General features: G+C 39.3%; 1 protein-coding gene across 1 annotated transcript in view; it reads left to right on the top strand.

Moving 5' to 3' along the window:
- The window catches only part of LOC311108605 (receptor-type tyrosine-protein phosphatase kappa-like), a 203,821-nt gene that overhangs the window by 106,847 nt on the left and 84,593 nt on the right, over positions 1-12,381 (top strand). The gene's annotated exons all lie outside the window — the stretch shown is intronic.

The following is a 12,381-nucleotide window of genomic DNA, read 5'->3' as shown; positions in this document are numbered from 1 at the left end:
ATTTTTTTTACCCTACAGCCTTATTCTAAAATGGATTCAATAGGTTTTCCCCCTCATCAATCATACACACAATGCCCCATAATTACGAAGCAAAATACTGAAATATCGCATTTACATAAGTATTCAGACCCTTTACTCAGTACTTTGTTGAAGCACCTTTGGCAGCGATTACAGCCTTGAGTCTTCTTGATGCTACAAGCTTGGCACACCTGTATTTGGGGAGTTTCTCCCATTCTTCTCTGCAGATCCTCTCAAGCTCTGTCAGTTTGGATGGAGAGCGTCGCTGCACAGCTATTTTCAGGTCTCTCCAGAGATGTTTGATCGGGTTCAAGTCTGGGCTCTGGCTGAGCCACTCAAGGACATTCAGAGACTTGTCCCAATGCCACTCCTGCGTTGTCTTGGCTGTGTGCTTAGGGTCGTTGTCCTGTTGGAAGGTGAACCTTCGCCCCAGTCTGAGGTCCTGAGCGCTCTGGAGCAGATTTTCATCAAGGATCTCTCTGTACTTTGCTCCTTTCATCTTTCCCTCAATCCTGACTAGTCTCCCAGTCCCTGCCACTGAAAAACATCCCCACAGCATGATTGCTGCCACCGCCATGCTTCACTGTAGGGATGGTGCCAGGTTTCCTCCAGACGTGACGCTTGGCATTCAGGCCAAAGAGTTCAATCTTGGTTTCATCAGACCAGATAATCATGAGTCCTTTAGGTACCTTTTGGCAAACTCCAAGCGGTCTGTCATGTGCCTTTTACTGAGGAGTGGCTTCCGTCTGGCCACTCTACCATAAAGGCCTGATTGGTGGAGTGCTGCGGAGATGGTTGTCCTTCTGGAAGGGACTCCCATCTCCACAGAGGAACTCTGGAGCTCTGTCAGAGTGACCATCAGGTTCTTGGTCACCTCCCTGACCAAGGCCCTTCTCCCCCGATTGCTCAGTTTGGCCGGGCGGCCAGCTCTAGGAAGAGTTTTGGTGGTTCCAAACTTCTTCCATTTAAGAAAGATGGAGGCCACTGTGTTCTTCGGGACCTTCAATGCTGCAGACATTTTTTGGTAGCCTTCCCAAGATCTGTGCCTCGACTCAATCCTGTCACGGAGCTCTACGGACAATTTCTTCGACCTCATGGCTTGGTTTTTGCTCTGACATACACTGCCAACTGTTGGACCTTATATAGACAGGTGTGTGCCTTTCCAAATCATGTCCAATCAATTGAATTTACCACAGGTGGACTCCAATCAAGTTGTTGAAACATCTCAAGGATGATCAATGGAAACAGGATGCACCTGAGCTCAATTTCGAGTCTCATAGCAAAGAGTCTGAATACTTACAGTGAGGGAAAAAAGTATTTGATCCCCTGCTGATTTTGTACGTTTGCCCACTGACAAAGAAATGATCAGTCTAACTGACTTTTTCCAACATAACATAGGTACAGCGAATCCCCTCATTGTATGGGACACCTTTAAATGTGCCTTTAGAGGCCATGCAATTCAGTACTCATCTTGAAAACAAAAGCAATTTAGGTCAAAAGAGTTTATACTAAGAAAGGAAATAGAAAGTCTAACAGAACAGATAGATGGCAATAAAAACTGTAACATAGAGGCTCAGAATAAATTAGAGGAAAAACAAAAAGAAATGGAAAAACTTATTCAAGAAAGATCAAGTGTAATATATTATAAAAATAAAGCAAACTGGATGGAATATGGGGAAAAATGCACAAAATTCTTTTTTAATCTTCAACATAGGAATGCTACCAAAAAGAACTTAATGAAACTGGTTACAATTGACGGAGTCACCCATAATTCACCTAATGATATTTTGAAGGAAGAAACAAAGTATTTTAAGCATATGTTTTCTTTTCAGTCGCCTCCATCTCCTCTAACTGAAGCTAATTGTAGAGATTTTTTTCCTATTGATAATGTCAAATTAACAGCCACACAGAAAGACTCATGTGAAGGTGAAATTACAGAGGAGGAACTTCTGGATGCAATTAAAGACTTTAAGTCCGGGAAAACTCCAGGGTTGGATGGCATACCAATCGAGGTATACCAAACCTTTTTTGATATACTAAGAGGACCGTTATTAGCATGTTTTAACCACTCCTATGTAAATGGTAGATTATCTGACACTCAAGAAGAAGGTCTGATCTCATTATTACTGAAACAGGATACAAGTGGAAAATATAAAGATCCAGTCCATTTACAAAATTGGAGGCCCCTTACACTTCAGTGTTGTGATGCAAAAATCCTAGCAAAATGTATAGCGCATAGAATTAAAAAGGTATTGTCGGATATTATTCATTCTAATCAGACAGGTTTTTTACATGGAAGATACATTGGAGATAATATAAGGCAAGTATTGGAAACAATAGAACACTATGGAAAATATGGGAAACCAGGCCTGCTATTCATAGCAGACTTCGAAAAGGCATTTGATAAAGTTCGACTGGAATTCATATATAAATGCCTGGAGCATTTCAATTTTGGAGAATCTCTTATAAAATGGGTCAAAATCATGTATAGTAACCCTAGGTGTAAAATAGTAAATAATGGCTATTTCTCAGAAAGTTTCAAACTGTCAAGAGGAGTGAAACAAGGTTGTCCACTATCGGCATATCTATTTATTGTGGCCATCGAGATGTTAGCTATTAAAATCAGATCCAATAATAATATCAGAGGATTAGAAATACAGGGCTTAAAAACAAAGGTGTCATTGTACGCAGATGATTCATGTTTTCTTTTAGATCCACAACTAGAATCCCTCCACAGCCTCATAGAGGATCTAGATACATTTTCTAACCTCTCTGGATTAAAACCAAATTATGACAAATGTACTATATTACGTATTGGATCACTAAAAAATACAATTTTTACATTACCATGTAGTTTACCAATAAAATGGTCTGATGGTGATGTGGATATACTCGGAATACATATCCCAAAGGAAATAAATGATCTCACTTCAATAAATTTTAATAGAAAGTTAGCAAAAATAGATAAGATCTTACTACCATGGAAAGGAAAATACCTGTCAATTTGTGGAAAAATCACCCTGATTAACTCTTTAGTATTATCCCAGTTTACCTATTTGCTTATGGTCTTGCCTACGCCTAGCAAACAGTTTTTTAAATTATATGAGAAAAAAATATTCAATTTTATTTGGAACGGCAAGCCAGACAAAATTAAAAGAGCATATTTATATAATGAATATGAATTCGGAGGACAGAAATTATTAAATATTAAAGCATTAGACCTATCACTAAAATCTTCAGTCATCCAAAAGTTATACTTAAATCCGAACTGGTTCTCAAGCAAATTAGTAAGATTGTCTCACCCACTGTTCAAGAAAGGCCTTTTTCCCTTTATTCAGATTACAACCTCTCACTTTCAGTTATTTGAAAAGGAAATAATCTCCCAAATGTCACTATTTCTAAAACAAGCCATAGAAAGTTGGTTGCAATTTCAATTTAATCCTCCAGAAACGACAGAACAAATAATGCAACAAATATTGTGGTTAAATTCAAATATACTAATTGACAAAAAACCTTTATTTTTTGACAGAATGTTTAAAAAAGGTATAATCTTCGTAAATGATATCATCGGTAGGACTGGTGGAGTTATGTCGCACATGCAGCTAACAAAAACATATGGAAATGTCTGCTCTACCCAAAATTACAACCAAATAATTGCAGCCTTACCGCAAAAGTGGAAGAGGAAAGTTGAAGGGGGAGAAAGTAAGGAACTTGTCTGTCGGCCTTGCATTAAAGAACATAATTGGTTAAGGAAAACTGTGATAAATAAAAAAGTATATCAGTTTCACTTAAGGACCAAAGGATTGACAGCAGTCCCATATAGATTGCAAAATAGTTGGGAAGAGATCTTTGACGTACCGATCCCATGGCATAGTGTTTATGAACTGACACGCAAAACGACACCGGATTCAAAAATTAGAATCTTTCAATTTAAATTATTATATAAAATTCTTGCTACCAATAGAATGTTATTTATATGGGGGATACAATCTTCCCAGCTCTGCAGATTTTGCTGTGAAGAGATAGAATCATTAGATCATTTGTTTTGGTTCTGTCCATTTGTAGCTTGTTTTTGGACACAGGTCCAGGAATGGCTAAAGGATTGCAATATTTACCTGGAACTAACCTTGCAGATAGCATTACTGGGTGATCTGAAAAGTCATAGTCAATCAATCAATAATATAATAATACTTTTAGCAAAAATGTTTATTTTTAATTCACAATCTGTAGAAGCAATGAGAATAGAAAGGTTCAGAACTTTTGTAAAACATCACAGTATGGTTGAAATATATATGGCAAATAGAAATCCTATATGGATGGTGTTAAGAGATAGATGGGAGGTATTGAATAGAGTTGAAGGATGGGACTAATAACAAATAACAACAAATAATAACAAAGATAGCTAATAATGTAAGCATACTGTGTCCATAATAAGTATATAGGTTGTATGTTGGGAGCTTTTGGGAAAGAGCACAGTTAGAAAGATATGGCATTTAGAAGCAAACCGGATGGACATCATGAAAATGATCGGAGAGGTTGAGAGTAGAAGAAGTTTAGGAGCAAAAAAATAAATATATATATATATATATATATATATATATATATATATATATATATATATGTGTGTATATATATATATATATATATATATATATATATATATATATATATATATATATATATATATAGATAGATATAGAATTATTGTAAAATTAACTCTGTCTATAAGGTGTAGATAGTAAGTATAGACCGGAAGTAGAGGCCTGGGTGTTGTTGTTCACTAATTTACTCCAAGTAGGGAAAGGATGGTGGGGTTGAAAAGTAATAAAGGGGAATATATATATAAAAAATAAAAAAAACATGGGGGATTGGAAGTGATGCAGACAATTACATTGATAGAAGATACAATCTATCTGCAATATTAAGCTGATCCATCCCCCCGAAAAAAAAAGATTAAAAAAAAAAAAAGAAAAAGAAATGATCAGTCTATAATTTTAATGGTAGTTTTATTTGAACAGTGAGAGACAGAATAACAACAAAAAAATCCAGAAAAACGCATGTCAAAAATGTTATAAATTGATTTGCATTTTAATGAGGGAAATAAGTATTTGACCCCCTCTCAATCAGAAAGATTTCTGGCTCCCAGGTGTCTTTTATACAGGTAACGAGCTGAGATTAGGAGCACACTCTTAAAGGGAGTGCTCCTAATCTCAGTTTGTTACCTGTATAAAAGACACTTGTCCACAGAAGCAATCAATCAATCAGATTCCAAACTCTCCACCATGGCCAAGACCAAAGAGCTCTCCAAGGATGTCAGGGACAAGATTGTAGACCTACACAAGGCTGGAATGGGCTACAAGACCATCGCCAAGCAGCTTGGTGAGAAGGTGACAACAGTTGGTGCGATTATTCACAAATGGAAGAAACACAAAAAAAACTGTCAATCTCCCTCGGCCTGGGGCTCCATGCAAGATCTCACCTCGTGGAGTTGCAATGATCATGACAACGGTGAGGAATCAGCCCAGAACTACACAGGAGTATCTTGTCAATGATCTCAAGGCAGCTGGGACCATAGTCACCAAGAAAACAATTGGTAACACACTACGCCGTGAAGGACTGAAATCCTGCAGCGCCCACAAGGTACCCCTGCTCAAGAAAGCACATATACAGGGCCGTCTGAAGTTTGCCAATGAACATCTGAATGATTCAGAGGATAACTGGGTGAAAGTGTTGTGGTCAGATGAGACCAAAATGGAGCTCTTTGGCATCAACTCAACTCGTCGTGTTTGGAGGAGGAGGAATGCTGCCTATGACCGCAAGAACACCATCCCCTCCATCAAACATGGAGGTGGAAACATTATGCTTTGGGGGTGTTTTTCTGCTAAGGGGACAGGACAACTTCACCACAACAAAGGGACGATGGACGGGGCCATGTACCGTCAAATCTTGGGTGAGAACCTCCTTCCCTCAGCCAGGGCATTGAAAATCGGTCGTGGATGGGTATTCCAGCATGACAATGACCCAAAACACACAGCCAAGGCAACAAAGGAGTGGCTCAAGAAGAAGCACATTAAGGTCCTGGAGTGGCCTAGCCAGTCTCCAGACCTTAATCCCATAGAAAATATGTGGAGGGAGCTGAAGGTTCAAGTTGCCAAACGTCAGCCTCGAAACCTTAATGAAGATCTGCAAAGAGGAGTGGGACAAAATCCCTCCTGAGATGTGTGCAAACCTGGTGGCCAACTACAAGAAACGTCTGACCTCTGTGATTGCCAACAAGGGTTTTGCCACGAAGTACAGTGGGGAAAAAAAGTATTTAGTCAGCCACCAATTGTGCAAGTTCTCCCACTTAAAAAGATGAGAGAGGCCTGTAATTTTCATCATACTTATTTTTCCACCATAATTTGCAAATAAATTCATTAAAAATCCTACAATGTGTTTTTCTGGATTTTTTTCCCTCAATTTGTCTGTCATAGTTGACGTGTACCTATTATGAAAAGTACAGGCCTCTCTCATCTTTTTAAGTGGGAGAACTTGCACAATTGGTGGCTGACTAAATACTTTTTTCCCCCACTGTACTAAGTCATGTTTTGTAGAGGGGTCAAATACTTATTTCCCTCATTAAAATGCAAATCAATGTATAACATTTTTGACATGCGTTTTTCTGGATTTTGTTGTTGTTATTCTGTCTCTCACTGTTCAAATAAACCTACCATTAAAATGATAGACTGATCATGTCTTTGTCAGTGGGCAAACGTACAAAATCAGCTGGGGATCAAATACTTTTTTCCCTCTGTATGTAAATAAGGTATTTCTGTTTTTTATTTTTTAATACATTTGCTAAAATTTCTAAAAACTTGTTTTCGCTTTGTCATTATGGGGTATTGTGTGTAGATTGATGAGGGGAAAAAAATAATTTCGGCAATTTCAGAATAAGGCTGTAACGTAACAAAGTGTGGAAAAAGTCAAGGGGTCTGAATACTTTCCTGCTTTCATCCATCATAGCCAATCATGTAATCATCTTCTCCTTGACCAAGTGAATTATGCTCTGCCCATGGAATTGGCAGGATTGTATTATACTGTATGTTTACGGTAATACAGTAAGCTTTTATATAATATCTTCCTTTTCACCTTAGTTTTTCCTAAATCTCACTGCACTCTCCCACCTTGCAAAAAAGGTGGGATTAGTTTGAAAAATTATTTCAATATTTTGGTAGTCAGACCCTGATATCCACAGCAAAAGGCATCCTCGGTGACTAGATAGTACATTTGAGAGATGTAGGCACCAAACGTCTGTGTGGTCACAGCAGACACATTTTGATTACTGGGCTTAAAGAGGCAAGCCTAAATTCAAATCTTAGTCTAATATATACAAACAGGATATATCGCTCAGGTATTTTTATTATGTCCTATATGTATGCCATAGAGGCTTTTATATTAGACCCCTAAGATTCCTTTGAGATTAATAGTTGAATTTAAATACGATTTTAATGTCATAGTAACGCATCATTTCAGCTTCATGTTTTCCAGCTAGTACCTGGAATCAAGTTGAATGATTGGAAGACGTCATTAGGGATGTTGTGCAAAAGTAACATCATGGGTGACAATCGAATAGTGTGTATCTTACGTGACAGGGGACAGAGGAAGCAGGACATCCTGTTTTCTATCTGAAGCACAAATATTAAGCATCTGAGCATCGTCCTCCCAATCCCGGAATGGGTGCAGTGAGCAAGTGCAGGCCAAGAATGGCAAACGGTGCCCCTGCGATGTATTATGTACATCTTCGCCTACAAAAATAAAATCAACTTCCTGTCGCATTGTTTAACCTTTTTCTGTGAACTTCAGTTTATTTTCACTCGCAGTGCGTTACTATTATGATAAGGGAAAAAAGGACAATGAAAATGACATGGGTTCCTGGGTAGCAGAGAGGCGGGGTGGCCCACAGTCAATCTTACGTTTCCTGATTTGCAGGGTGAGCGAACGCATTATGAAAATGCTCAAGGCAATCCTCTCTCCAGAGAGTTTGCGTTTGTATTTGTATTTATATTTTTTTGCATGCTCCCCATGTGATTTATTTCTTTAAAATGTCAAGCCATTTCAGCAAAATAACGTATTGATAATTTTCGCTGTGAAGTGAAAGCTAATAAGTGCTGGTGCGTGTTCCTGCCACCATCTATTGCTGTATAGACTTCACGTTCCAGATATTTCTCTTTCCCCACCATTATGTGTAATTGTATTGTAGCAGTGTGAAAATGGGTAGGTCCATTAGTGTCTGGTTGATTTTATGGGGGTGGCATTCATACCATGTTGTCATGTGTCCCAGCACATTAAACAGATGTCATGCACCACCATGGTTCCCACCTGTACTTAATTCCCCCTGACTGCCTGAGACCACATAAACTAACCTGCAAGTCCCCCGTTTTCCTGCCATAAGCACTGCCAAGAAGAGAAAAGTGGAGTTTCGGCTTGCCTGATGACATCACCAAGCGGTAAGTAAGTTAATAGACCAAAAACAAAGATAGTTCCAAACCTCTCTGCCAATAACCGCAATTTTTTTTGTTTTCCCCTCCCCACATTAAAGACCACTCCCAGACAATCCTAGCAAAATTATTGCTCTGAAGTTTTCTGCTAAAAAGCTATTTCTGTTTCTTTTTGATAATTTTAATGGAGAACTATTACAGTAAGGTACTTAATTGTTACCCAGAAATGATTTGATATTGCTATAAAAATGGCTGCATTGGGACTTTAAAGAATACATTCAACTGGATATTTGAAGTATAAGATATAACTCATCATCATAAGCTCATGTTGAGCTATGAAGTTTAGGTTACTCAATGTGTCCCATGATTGGTAGAGTGAGCAGAGGCTTCATTGGACCAGTTTCTTATTGAAAGGACAGTTTCAGCAGTCCACCTCACTCTATGCTCCAAGGACCTAATGTGGTTTCCATACCACTGCCTGCTCAAAAAACTCCTAAGCTGGAAATTAGATAGTCTATAATGAAATGAACAGACCACTCGGTTTCAAATGCCCTGTGGAGGTTTCACCGGAGAGTGTTGAAATGTTGTCGCCTTTTAAATTAAAACAGGAAACACCGTATTGAGTGTAGAGGAAGTAGTATCGTTTTTAAGTTGACACTTGCACTAGAACAGTTTCCTGCATGACAGGCAGGGGAAATTAATGCTCTTAGTACGCTAATGCACCATACGGCTTTGATTCGCCTGTATTCATGCATTTGTACTTGCACCTCAGCCACCCTAAAAACGCGGGGGGGGGGGTTCTAAACTAACATATGGAATTGTTTTAAGATGGTCATACCAAGGATCATTTCTATTTGATTTTCAATTTTAATACCCCTTAAGGTATAAAAAAAATATATATATATATTTTTGAATGGAACATTGAATTTGGCATTACTGCTATTAGCCAATAGAAACGCATTGAATAACATATTCACTACTACAACAAAATCCAGAAAAACGCATGTCAAAAATGTTATACATTGATTTGCATTTTAATGAGGGAAATAAGTATTTGACCCCTCTGCAAAACATGACTTAGTACAGTGGGGGGAAAAAGTATTTAGTCAGCCACCAATTGTGCAAGTTCTACCACTTAAAAAGATGAGAGAGGCCTGTAATTTTCATCATAGGTACACGTCAACTATGACAGACAAAATGAGAAAAAAAATCCAGAAAATCACATTGTAGGATTTTTTATGAATTTATTTGCAAATTATGGTGGAAAATAAGTATTTGGTCACCTACAAACAAGCAAGATTTCTGGCTCTCACAGACCTGTAACTTCTTATTTAAGAGGCTCCTCTGTCCTCCACTCGTTACCTGTATTAATGGCACCTGTTTGAACTTGTTATCAGTATAAAATACACCTGTCCACAACCTCAAACAGTCACACTCCAAACTCCACTATGACCAAGACCAAAGAGCTGTCAAAGGACACCAGAAACAAAATTGTAGACCTGCACCAGGCTGGGAAGACTGAATCTGCAATAGGTAAGCAGCTTGGTTTGAAGAAATCGACTGTGGGAGCAATTATTAGGAAATGGAAGACACACAAGACCACTGATAATCTCCCTCGATCTGGGGCTCCACGCAAGATATCACCCCGTGGGGTCAAAATGATCACAAGAACGGTGAGAAAAAATCCCAGAACCACACGGGGGGACCTAGTGAATGACCTGCAGAGAGCTGGGACCAAAATAACAAAGCCTACCATCAGTAACACACTACGCCGCCAGGGACTCAAATCCTGCAGTGCAAGACATATCCCCCTGCTTAAGCCAGTACATGTCCAGGCCCGTCTGAAGTTTGCTAGAGTGCATTTGGATGATCCAGAAGAGGATTGGGAGAATGTCATATGGTCAGATGAAACCAAAATATAACTTTTTGGTAAAAACTCAACTTGTCGTGTTTGGAGGACAAAGAATGCTGAGTTGCATCCAAAGAACACCATACCTACTGTGAAGCATGGGGGTGGAAACATCATGCTTTGGGGCTGTTTTTCTGCAAAGGGACCAGGACGACTGATCCGTGTAAAGGAAAGAATGAATGGGGCCATGTATCGTGAGATTTTGAGTGAAAACCTCCTTCCATCAGCAAGGGCATTGAAGATGAAACGTGGCTGGGTCTTTCAGCATGACAATGATCCCAAACACACCACCCAGGCAACGAAGGAGTGGCTTCGTAAAAACCATTTCAAGGTCCTGGAGTGGCCTAGCCAGTCTCCAGATCTCAACCCCATAGAAAATCTTTGGAGGGAGTTGAAAGTCCGTGTTGCCCAGTGACAGCCCCAAAACATCACTGCTCTAGAGGAGATCTGCATGGAGGAATGGGCCAAAATACCAGCAACACTGTGTGAAAACCTTGTGAAGACTTACAGAAAACGTTTGACCTGTGTCATTGCCAACAAAGGGTATAAAACAAAGTATTGAGAAACTTTTGTTATTGACCAAATACTTATTTTCCACCATCATTTGCAAATAAATTCATTAAAAATCCTACAATGTGATTTTCTGAGAAAAAAACTCTCATTTTGTCTGTCATAGTTGACGTGTACCTTTGATGAAAATTACAGGCCTCTCTCATATTTTTAAGTGGGAGAACTTGCACAATTGGTGGCTGACTAAATACTTTTTTTCCCCACTGTAGTCCAAAAAGAATGGAGAACGCCATCTTGTTCGTGAGAGAGTCTCATCTTTCAATAGATTGGTCATCATACCGTTCGGATGCTACAGATGTTTTTGTGAGAAGACCAATTTTCGGGATGTCTCATGGTCTGACAAACACGTCTCTAGCTCTGCCACCTTTTACCACAGATGTGGATGGGCGATATTGGCAGATGCGGTGGATTGAGACGCAGCCCATGCAGCCCATCTCTAGCTTAAACAGACAGATTTTGATGGGGATTTTTATTATTATGTTAATTAGATTTCCGGCTAATTTTAGGCTAAGTTAATGGTTCTACATGTCTGAACAAGTTGTGTTTTCAGAGCATCACATGCTAGTATAATCTCTTGAAGCCAGTTCAAAAAGCAAATGTATCTGCAGCAACACCAGCTAGCGCACTGCTTGGTCCTCAGCCATTTACATTAGCCTCACTCCTCCAGATAGATGAGTCATGGGCTTCAGTAATATCACCCTTAACTTTGAAGCGTATTGGGATGGAGGTGTTTCAACACCACTCCTCCAGTGTTTTCTCCAAGGACCTCAGTCAGTCTGATAGTCGGGACGTCACGCCCGTGGCAAGACACCATTCCAATTAGTAAAGGTAATAGAGGACCACGAGTGGCTGACCATCATATTGCTGATTACACAGAAAAAAAAGTGTACTAAATGACCTCTCTGGGCTGACGTTTGCAGTGGCAGGCATTTTATTGAGGCAATTTCAATGAAGTCATCGGCAGCCCTTCAGATGAACAGTAGAGCCAATAACAGCCTAAGTAGAGCCGAGGTCAGCAGTTCAAGCTGGCCTGTGGAGCTGAAATGAACGCATTCATTCAGGAATTTTTCACTTTTCGCTAATGTGTTGCCAAGGTGTTCGATTTGGTGTATGCTTTCGCTAATTGTCAGCATCTATTTGCTGAAAACCGAATGGAACGGCAATTAGGAGTCTCACAACAAACATTCTCACCACAATGGCCGTGTTTAGTGATGCAGTTAGGGTTATTTCCTCTCAGGTGCAAACACACAAGCCTCCACCCCCATATGAACATTGACTTTCCACACATTATCAATGCACAGTCTTAGATATTGATTTTGTTGGGGCCCTGCAGCCACAAATACTATTAAGGGATCTAATTTTATCTGGCAATGATTATTCGAGTTCTGCATTCATTTCAAAGACCCT

This window comes from Coregonus lavaretus, assembly GCF_964263955.1.
Source record: "Coregonus lavaretus genome assembly, chromosome: 33".
In the NCBI taxonomy this organism is placed as follows: domain Eukaryota; kingdom Metazoa; phylum Chordata; class Actinopteri; order Salmoniformes; family Salmonidae; genus Coregonus; species Coregonus lavaretus.
Note: the sequence above shows the minus strand (reverse complement) of the source record. Positions and strands in the feature narration are given on the sequence as shown.